General features: G+C 41.3%; 2 long non-coding RNA genes across 2 annotated transcripts in view; both read left to right on the plus strand.

Moving 5' to 3' along the window:
• Positions 1-7,513, plus strand: part of LOC146386244 (uncharacterized) — a 46,894-nt gene extending 39,381 nt beyond the window's left edge. The window contains exons 2-3 of the long non-coding RNA XR_014800561.1: positions 4,545-4,727; positions 4,807-7,513. This is a non-coding gene — a long non-coding RNA (uncharacterized LOC146386244). The remainder of the gene's footprint in view (positions 1-4,544; positions 4,728-4,806) is intronic.
• Positions 7,514-8,042: 529 nt separating this feature from the next.
• LOC146386245 (uncharacterized) lies at positions 8,043-8,690 on the plus strand. Its single transcript, XR_014800414.1, has 3 exons — positions 8,043-8,281; positions 8,367-8,484; positions 8,616-8,690. It is a non-coding gene; the product is annotated as an uncharacterized LOC146386245 (long non-coding RNA).
• Positions 8,691-10,465: the final 1,775 nt, after the last annotated feature.

The raw sequence follows: 10,465 nt of genomic DNA on the forward strand, positions 1-10,465 counted from the left end.
TCACAATTTCGTTGTTGAGTATCTGACTAAGATGTCTCTTACCGCTACCGGAAGGGGGTCTAACGATCTGAGCTATGAGCTCAAGTGAGCCTTCACACATAACCGACCAATTTGATTGCACAGTTCTCAAGAATAAATCTTCAAATTCAGACAAATCATAATCACGTAAAATGACTGAAACATTATTTTGTAACTGTTGCCCCATCAACTCTAATTGTATAAGATCGCCTGGACTTGCATGCTCGAAAATCCTGTTTGTTAAAAGCCATTATACCTTGATAATATTGGGCGTAATTGGGTATATCGTGTGGAGGCGGGAAATTCAAAATTTCTCTAATTTCAACGTTATTAAATTTATTTCTGACAACTATAGACGGTTGTGCTGAATTGCTGGCGCAACTCAGGTCTGGATTACCGCCTTGAAACGGTTTAACAACGGGTTGTTAGCAGACACAATGTTTGGGGAAAAGCCGAGCGATTGTTGGTTGTGAGAATCATTGAAACGATTTTCATTTAACCTGTTTATTTGACTCAATAACTCTGGCGGTATTTGAACCTCATCCTGTATTTGAGCCAAGGCTGCTAAAGCTCTATTAATTACTAAAAACTGATCAGAAGAGGAAATGTTTTGTGACTCATTTGAGAATGAGCCACGTTTGACTCTGTTCGAACCTCACCATGATCCACTCCCAAACTCAGAGAATTATTTTGAAAGGCACTTTCACTAGGCGCTAATCGGGCAAGAGCTAAATTATGCAATTCTAAAGGGTCATTATTATTGATCACAGCAGGTTGCTCACTGTTTTGTGAATGTGTATTCTGAGAATGATCAAGATTTTGGTTTAACCTAGCTAACGCTAGGTTTATGGCTAAAAATGGGTCAGTAATATCATGTTCCCGGTTATCCATTTTAATTGATGCAGAAGAATGTAAAAAGACAATGTTTCAAAACCAAAAACAGCTTATTTATTTTCTTATATGATAAAGGACATTAACTCAGCAAACCAGACATACTGCTCGCAGAGCCAAAGAAATGAGGTGCTGCCGGCTGCGCCTTGTCCTTGTCCTCCTACTCTTGGTCTTGGTCCTTGCGCACACAGTATTGAAACCTCTGAGACGTTTAACGCCTACACCTAACAATTAGAGGGTAAAAAACAAAACAGTTATGTTAAATACAAAAGGATAGTTTTTTTTTCAAAATGAGAAAAAAGGGAGAACCTAGAGAGACCTACCGTGTTTGGCTCTCAAAAGCAGGTGCCGTGACTTTCGGTTGCCCGAGGAGGGAGAAGTGTTGGCCGGGACGCTCCTCCGAGAGACCGGAACACGGGGACCGAGCTCGGAGAGCAAATCCTGCCTCTCCCGATAGGGCAGCCGAATATTTTCCCCCGAGGATCGAGGGACAGAAGAACCGCTGGTGGGGATGGAACTGATGTGGCCCGATAAAGCGGGGCGATCAAGCGCTGAGATCAGCTCCTGCCTATCCCTATCGGAAAGATGAATATTTTTCCCCGAGGATCGCTGGTATGGAGGCTGGATCGCTGGTGAAGAAGAAGCACTCGGAGTCCTCGGAAAGATAAAGCGGTCCAAATCCGAGATGTCTAAAAAAGTTTGATAAAATGAAAAAGAGGGTTAATTTAATTTTCTTGTACAATTAGCTGTTAAGACAGAGAACAAGAAATGAAGCAAACCTACCAATTTGATTGAGAGAATCAGAATCAGAATCAGAATACTTTATTAATCCCGAAGGAAATTAGGGTTACAGCAGGCAGCACGCTAATGGCACATGCGCACTTACAAAGGAACCTTCTGACCAACTTTACACAAACATCACATTGGGGAGACATGTCAGAAAGGTCGGCTGATAGGAAAAAAACAACGAAAATACATAACATGAGGTAAGAGGAGGAGAAAAAAAACTCCACTCAGACTGAGCTCCTAGTGGGAGAACAGTTTGATAACAGAAAAAACACCTCAGCACAAAAAGCACATGACTATCAATACACCATAGAAACACAAGACAAGCAACAGGGGTGGGTAAAGGGTAAGAGAGAGCCGGTGTAGACAGTGCATCCGGTCCTGCAGCATGTCTGCGCTGGTCCAGTCGACTGCCATCTTCCCCGGTAGGGCACAAGCATCGAAGGCGTTTGGAAAGGGAGGGGGGATCAGTGTGTGCATATCAGTGTATGAGTGTGTGTCCAGAGTTCAGCTGAGACAGTGTCCTTCGCCCCGCCAGGCTAAGTAAACAGTCTTCCAGCCAACCCAGGTGGCCTTGCATGGAATGGGGGGAACAGTCTAAACACAGTCGTTATCAGGGTGTTTTGTTCAGCTCCAGCCTTGAGGCCGCAGCTGGCGCCGAAGGGGTCTCCGCATGAAGTGATGATGGTTTTTACTTTAGTGCGAACAACTCATATGAATTTCAAAGCTGTTCTAACAGTCCAACACTGATCTCTCAATCTCCCGTTGGAGAGCTGTGAGCTTTCTATGATGTTATCCAAACTTACGTTCTGTGATGTTGTCATTCTTTTTGCTCAAAGAGCAGGTTCTGAGAACTCACGACCGCAGTGCACTTCCCCAAGATGTGATCGAATTTGCGCTCAAAGGTGTTATTCGAGCTAGCCCCTCCAGATGTAATCCAGTTTTTCACTCAGAGGTCTTGTTCTGAGTATTCACGGCAGCCGTGCGTTCTCCAAGATCTTCTCCGTGCTGCACTCAATGAGCCCATTTTGAGAAACTCACGCCTCGTCCCATCATTTCAATCCCAGCGGGCAGCCTTGTGGGGATTTGAACAGCCGGTTCCGCTTCCTTAATTCTTCGATAAGCCAGGGCCAAGCCAGCTCCGATCAGCAAGAACCCTGTTATCATGGTTCCGAATAGGTAGATATCTTCAGCAGTCAGGCTCACCCGAGCCCAGACTTCTCGTTGAGAAGAGGTGTCAATTGCATTCAGAAACCAGTTGATCAAATCCATAATTCCTCTTTTAGGTTTTAGAGAACAGACTGTGAGAGAGTGTTCCAGGGAAAAGTAAGTAAAAACACAAGACAAGACAAGGACATAAGAAGCTAAGCAGGGAAGATAAGGGCAGGAGAGGAGAAAAGTGCGACCGCCTTCGCTGAGAGCCAAAAGAGGATCACCGAGAGAATCACCGATAGTAGAGTTGAGCACGCTTATTTCAGAGTCTAAAAAAGAAATAACGAGTATTTAAAGACATGGAAAAACAGTAAAAATAAAAGCATTAAAATGAACAAAGAGTAAGAAATGAGGTACCTGACGAGGCCATGATTTGCTGCTACAGTATAGTATACTAAAGCACTTTTAACTCCGAGTGTTAAACTCGAGCTTATATATATTTTAAAAAGTGTATTCGAAGTGCTACAAAAACCCTATTTACATGGTTTTTTAAGATGAAAGGTTTGAGAGAATGGTTAAAAAGGAAAGTGCAAAATGTAGTTAGAAAGGAAGATTAACACTTACCGATTGATATGCACATAAGGCAAGAGGCGCCAGTTGCTGTTGAAACCGGCCGGTCCTTATGCGAACTCACAAGCAGACTAAGCGGCGCCAGTTGTTGATGTGGCTGAAGTCAGACGTGTTGTGGGAGCGCCGTGCCAGTCTTAACCTCAGCGGGAGATCATAAAAATCGGACCTGTATCTGATTGGCTAGCCGGGGTGCGAGGGGAGCCGCCCACTTGTTATGTGATTGGCAGCGGGGCGAATAAGTTATTGGGGCCACAAATCACTCTGTTTGACATAAGGGGCCTAATATCCCTCCTCAGGACCATCTTTAGGGATCTCTATGATGTCATTGAGGTTTGTTTAATTAATATGGTCCTCTCACAAAGAAAGATGACCTTGTTTTAGTTCACCTACTTCTTGTATTAAATAGCGATTTGCAAAATGTTGTGCAAGATCACAGAGCAGGCACGTATAGTGCATTTGCAGGTAAATGAACATAAAATCTCTTAGACTAAAATCTGTATTATACTTTTAGTCTTAAGACCATATGTTGTACATTTATCACCCTTATGATAAAACCCATGCCAGCCATTGCTTTATGGACTTTGTATTTTTAAGCCTCAACATTTGCTTTATTGCTATTGCTATGTTGGTAGGATGAGGGATCAGAATCTGGAGTTGTGCACACTATTGTTTCATTTAGTGTGTATCCATAAGATTCGTACAGCAGATCCAAGTTGTGCCTTGAAAACAGGAAAGTCGTCTGCATAGAGGAGAACTTTAATAGCAGGCTTCTACAAAGTGAGGCTTTGTGCTCACATTTGCTGCAAACACTTTTTTTAATTCTGCCACCTTGTTTTGATGCAGAATTCACTTGAAATGAGGCAAGAACGGAACTTTCTTTATGTGTTCTTGTGAATTGATGGTGTATCATATACATTTGATTTGACTTTCTGCAAGACAACAGTTGGCCGCTGGCCAAAAAAAAGTTTTCTTTTTCACCTCTGCGTGATCAAGCCTGGATTTAGAAAAGAATAGCAAAAAACATCTGCACCTCCTGCTTCAGATGCAATTTGTGTTTGTGTGTTCAGAGGTTGCGGCAAGAGGGGAGACCTCGGCTCAACCAGCTGGAGAGCCTGACCAGGAGGAGTCGAACATTAACTCGGCTCTTCCAGGGCACCCTGCAGACTCGGCTGCTGGCATTGGCGAGGGAGTGCAACCGCCGCTGAGATGACGTAAACGCCAAACTGGAGTCCATCACAGGTCAACTGCAGGTATGCGAGTCAGACCTTGTGAGGAGGGTTTCACTTTTCTCTCTTCTTCATAATTGACTCTTTTTTCTCTCTCTCTCAGCTCCTTGTCTCAGAGTGGGAGGGGTTTGAAGCACAAATGGAGGAGCTTGTCGTTTGGTTGGCTGATATGGATGTCCACCTGAGTGAGGTTGACCAGCTGACAGGAAACACCTGTGAAAAACTGAAACAACGGCAGGTGTGGGGTTGTTTTGATATGACATATATTTGATATGATACATATGTCAGAGACATTGTCCTAAACTGGACGAACAAAGGACCATGAGTCCAACATGAAACTTATCTTACATAATGTAAGGCTGAAGTTCAATATTTTTACTGACCATGCAAACCTCAGATGAAAATGTGTTGATTTATTGGTCTGTTATGAAGCTATTGATACTTCTAATGTGTTTTTATCACTTTCTGATGTTTTATTAATTAACAATACATATATTAATTGTTGTGTTCTCTATAGATATAGTATTAATATATATATTTATTTATAGTATAGTAAAAATATTTAATTATTACTGTTTAAATTACTAATATGTGACATGTATTAGTAGTGATTTGTGCTGAGGGTTAAAATGCCTTTTTGTCTTTTGGTATACTACGAAATGGCAATAACCATTAATATATGTCTATGCTGTGCTCGTATTTATTTTACCCTACTCAAATTCAATTTCTGATACATTTTCTTTTGAAAGATTTAAAATGGTTCTTTAAAGAACCACTCAGAAAAGGTTCTTTAAAATGTTTTTTTAAGAACCATTTGAAGGACCTTTTTAAAAATGTTTTTTTAAAGAACCATTTTAAAACCATAAAAGGTGCCCCAAAGAACCATTTCTTGATGGTTCTTTGGAGCACCTTTAAAGTATCTTCAATGAACCACTGAAAGAAATGGTTCTTCAAAGAACCATTGTTTGAAAGGTTCTTTGCAGCACTAAAAAAGGTTCTTCTATGGCATCAGTCTAAAGAACCACTTTTGGTTATTTTTTTGAGTGCACATGTTCTCCTTAAATTGCTGGCTGTCTGAGTGGTGTCCAAAATAAACCCCGATGTGGGCTTTATAGATAATTGGGAAGTTTTCTTGGTGAAACCTGAATATGGCATCCATCCCACTTTGGATGGAGCAGCACTCATTTCTTGAAATCTGGCCAAATTTTTTAAACCCCCCAAAACATGACTATGCAGAGTTGGGAACAGGAAGCAGAGCTGCAGTCTGTCACACCTCTCTGCAGTTTCTTTCCTCTTGTTATCCCCCAAAACCTCCTTAGAGACTGTGTATGCTCCCAGACAAAAAACAAACCAAAAATCAGCAAAAACAATGTAAACACGATTTTTTTTAAATTAAAACTAATGGAGCATTCTATAGGCATTAAAGGTACTGTGCTATAGTGGTTTGAAACGTATCTATTCATCAGACTCCAATTTGTTCATGTAAATAGAGAGTCCTCAGTGGAGTTCCACCGGGTTCAGTGCTAGGGCCAATTCTGTTTACATTCTACATGCTTCCCTTAGGCAGCATCATTAGAAGACATAGCATACATTTTCACTGCTATGCAGATGACACCCAGCTCTATCTGTCCATGAAGCCAGATAACACACACCAATTAGCTAAACTGCAGGAATGTCTTAAAGACACAAGATATGTCCTTCAATGCACATATTAAACAAATATGTAAGACTGCTTTCTTCCATTTGTGCAACATCTCTAAAGTTAGAAATATCCTGTCTCAGAGTGACACTGAAAAACTAGTTCATGCATTTATTACTTCAAGGCTGGACTACTGTAATTCATTATTATCAGGATGTCCTAAAAACTCCCTGAAAAGCCTTCAATTAATCCAAAATGCTGCAGGAAGCATTGTCTCCCTGTTAAATTGAGAACTGCATTTAAAATCCTGCTCCTCATATACAAGGTCTTAAATTCTTACATAGCATCCCAACTTTTTTTTTTGTAAGAACTGGGGTTGTATTATTAGGCCCCATCTTATCTTAATGACCTTGTAGTACCATATCACCCCATTAGAGCACTTCGCTCTCGTACTGCAGGCCTACTTGTTGTTCCTAGAGTATTTAAAAGTAGAATGGGAGGCAGAGCCTTCAGTTTTCAGGCCCCTCTTCTGTGGAACCAGCTTCCAGTTTAGATTCAGGAGACAGACGCTATCTCTACTTTTAAGATTAGGCTTAAAACTTTCCTTTTTGCTAAAGCATATAGTTAGGGCTGGACCAGGTGATCCTGAATCCTCCCTTAGTTATGCTGCAATAGGTGTAGGCTGCTGGGGGATTCCCATGATGGATTGAGTATTTCTTCTTCAGTCACCTTTCTCACTCACTTCTTCTTCCTTCTCTCACCCCAACCAGTCACAGCAGATGGCCCCGCCCCTCCCTGAACCTGGTTCTGCCGGAGGTTTCTTCCTGTTAAAAGGGAGTTTTTCCTTCCCACTGTCTCCAAAGTGCTTGCTCATAGGGGGTCATATGATGTTATTATAAATGTTTGATGATAGAGCTTCAGGTAATTGAGGCTGAAGGAATATTTTTCACTTCACCTTTTTAAATTGTAAATGTCAACTTACTTTCCGATTTTGTTATGATTATTGTTATCATTATTGTTATTATCATCAATAAAGTATTAGCTAATATATGTTTGCCATTAAACAGTCTATGGTTGGTATAGGCCTTTTTTATACATCAATCCAATACATCAAGAGTGAAGTCTCACAGGATCTTAGCTTGGTCATTCTCCACCACCTTAGGGGGCGGTGTGTACCACCGGCATATAATGGAGGTGGCTGATATCCAGAAATCCTACCAGTGGCTGGACAAAGCCGGACTGAAAGACAGCACAGAGGCACTAATCATGGCAGCACAGGAACAAGCTCTGAGCACAAGATCCATAGAGGCTGGGGTCTTTCACACCACGCAAGACCCCAGGTGCAGGCTGTGTAAAGATGCCCCTGAGACAATCCAGCACATAACTGCAGGGCAGGGCATACATGGAACGCCGTAACCTAGTGGCTGGCATAGTATACAGAAACATCTGTGCCGAATATGGCCTGGAAGTTCCGAGGTCAAAATTGGAAAACCAGGGCACCCTGACGATCGATAGATAGATAGCAGAAAATGCTTGTCACTATACATGTAAAAATTAGTGATGTGACGTTCTGTATCGAGGCTTCGAAGCTTGTGTCGAGTAATGGAGGGGGCGTTTCCGCGATGCACGTATCGAGGCTTGCTTCATTTATGGGAGGAGCTGAAAATGATGACGTCCGAAGCCTCGCTGCCCGGCTGTACCACGTGACTGGTTCATGAAGCGGTTCGAACTTTGCCGCGAGCTATGACAGATATAAACCCCTCAGACTTCATTCAAAAATGTGGGTGTTTGATGGAGAGTTGCGGTTAATGAGAGTTTGGAGACAGTTTGGAGGTTTATGAGAGTGAGGAGAGAAAGTCAGGAGAGAATGGAGCCAGCTAAGAAGAGGAGGATGTCCTCCCCTGTGTGGGAACATTTTGATCTTATTCCTCCCAACAAGGTATGTAAATTTCTACAGAAGATGTATTTTCATAATACTGATGGTGCAATACAATTTATGTTAAGCGGCTTTACTTTTGTACAAGGTGAAGTGTTTGCTATGTGCCAGGGAGCTGGGATATAACAACAACACCTCATCCATGCTTAGGCACTACAGAGCTTTGCATGAGAATAAGGGGAACACCGATTGTGGAGCAAGACCAGGTGAGCCATCAAATGCCATGATAATATAGCATGCAGTAATGTTACTAAATTATATAACAATATTATACAACTGTTATAAGTTACGTGTGTGATATTTATATTTGTGCTTTGTCTTTATTGTCTTTCCTCAGGAGAACAATCTCAAATAGATGAAGACCTGGTTAGCATGGTGATTGAGGACTCCCAGCCCTTTAGCATTGTGGAGGACAAAGGATTTAAAAGATTTGTTAAATCATTAAATCCTAGCTATGTTCTCCCCACTAAAAAGGTCATAAAAGCAGTAAAAATTTAGTTTTTACAGAATAAAATGTGAACAGGCAGGACTGAGGCTCAAAGCCTCAGTGTGTAGCTGTCCATACCCCAACCACACCTCACCTCACAGTAAATGATCATTTCCATTTTAAGCATTTCCAAATAATCATTTTCCATACTGCCAGATAAATATACACAGTATACTGCCATCACTACAATATACATGTTTTACACACTCCTTTTGTTGTTGACATTTACAGGCTGTGTGCAAAAGGCCACACTCTTCAAATTCATGCCAACTAATATTTTTACGTCCAGTAGGTGTCCTACTAGAGCAAATGAAGCTTCAAGAAGCTTTGCGCTGGGATGAACCAATTGGATGAAAAGCTTCAGTGCTTCATGAAGCTTCATCTGCCCATCACTAGTAAAAATTAACACTGTTATGGGACGGCTGTGTGCAGGCAGGAATAGGACCCAAGGTGCAGACACTCGGAGGCAAAACTTGAACTCAAAACAGCTTTAATGCTAAACTCAAACGTAACATAACATATCAAAATAAACTTACACCAGAAGACTGACAGAACACACAGCTAGATAAAAGGTAGATCGCAACATGGACACAGAGCAACACAGGGCTTAAATACACAGAGGGAGCAATCAGGGAATGGGTAACAGGAGGGAAACACAGCTGGGGCAAATCAGGCCTAACAAGACAGGGGGAAGCGAAACCAGATACATTAACATCAGACAAGGACCTTCAAAATAAAACAGGAAACATGACACAGACTGAACTAAAGACAGAGACTAACACGCACGCACTGCAACAGAGGGAACAGAGACGTGGGACCAGGGCAGACATAGACACTGACTGGACACGGGGATATAGCAGACAGGGGAGACAGCAACTAAGGATGCACAGAGACAAACCATAAGACATAACTCTAACGAAGAAACCAAAGAATAGAAATGATAAATAATACATTAAACTCAAAACCCTGGGTCAACGACCCAGGCATCCTAACAAACACAACTTTTTTTAATTGAAGTAATTATACCCGTGAAGCATTTATTTTTCTACTTTAGCAACTTGTTTACAATACATTTTACATCATTTAGCATCCTGCTTGTGATAATAAATGTTCATGTTTATAAATATTTTTCTGCTTTATTTTGCATTACTTAAAGTAAAACAATATAAACATGCTGAGAGAGGTGTTGTTGTTGATAAATTGTTCTTATACATACAAAATCCAGAGCTACTACGCAGAAAAGTGAATGCATATCACCTGTACCAATCGTCCCTGCTCCCTGAATTACTCTCCTCAACCTCTCCTTCTGCAGTCAAATCTGCTTGTCATTCCAGTTTATTTGTCTAATAAAAGGAACATTCATATTCCTTTTCCTTTTTGAACTCATACTGGGAGAAAAAAAGGCATAAAAAGGAAAAAAAAAGACTCACCAAACAAACGAAGACCAGTTTTTGGTTAACCGTGCCATTACACAAGGAGAAGTAAGGATACATTTTAGAATGTGCAGCAGAGGAAGTCTCACTTCATGGAGTTCGGTGAGTAGAGCTCAAGCGCGTGGAACCAAAACATGTGAATGGAAACAGCAAAATGCTGCTTCTTATGTGTGAGATTTAAACTTTTATCGGAGCTGTTTAGTTTTACATTCACTTTGTGGTTTTCTTACATACTTAATAATGAACTCCATGGCTGAACAAAGACAA

Source organism: Perissodus microlepis, chromosome 6, assembly GCF_051167445.1.
Source record: "Perissodus microlepis isolate ML-2025 ecotype Zambia chromosome 6, ASM5116744v1, whole genome shotgun sequence".
NCBI lineage: Eukaryota > Metazoa > Chordata > Actinopteri > Cichliformes > Cichlidae > Perissodus > Perissodus microlepis.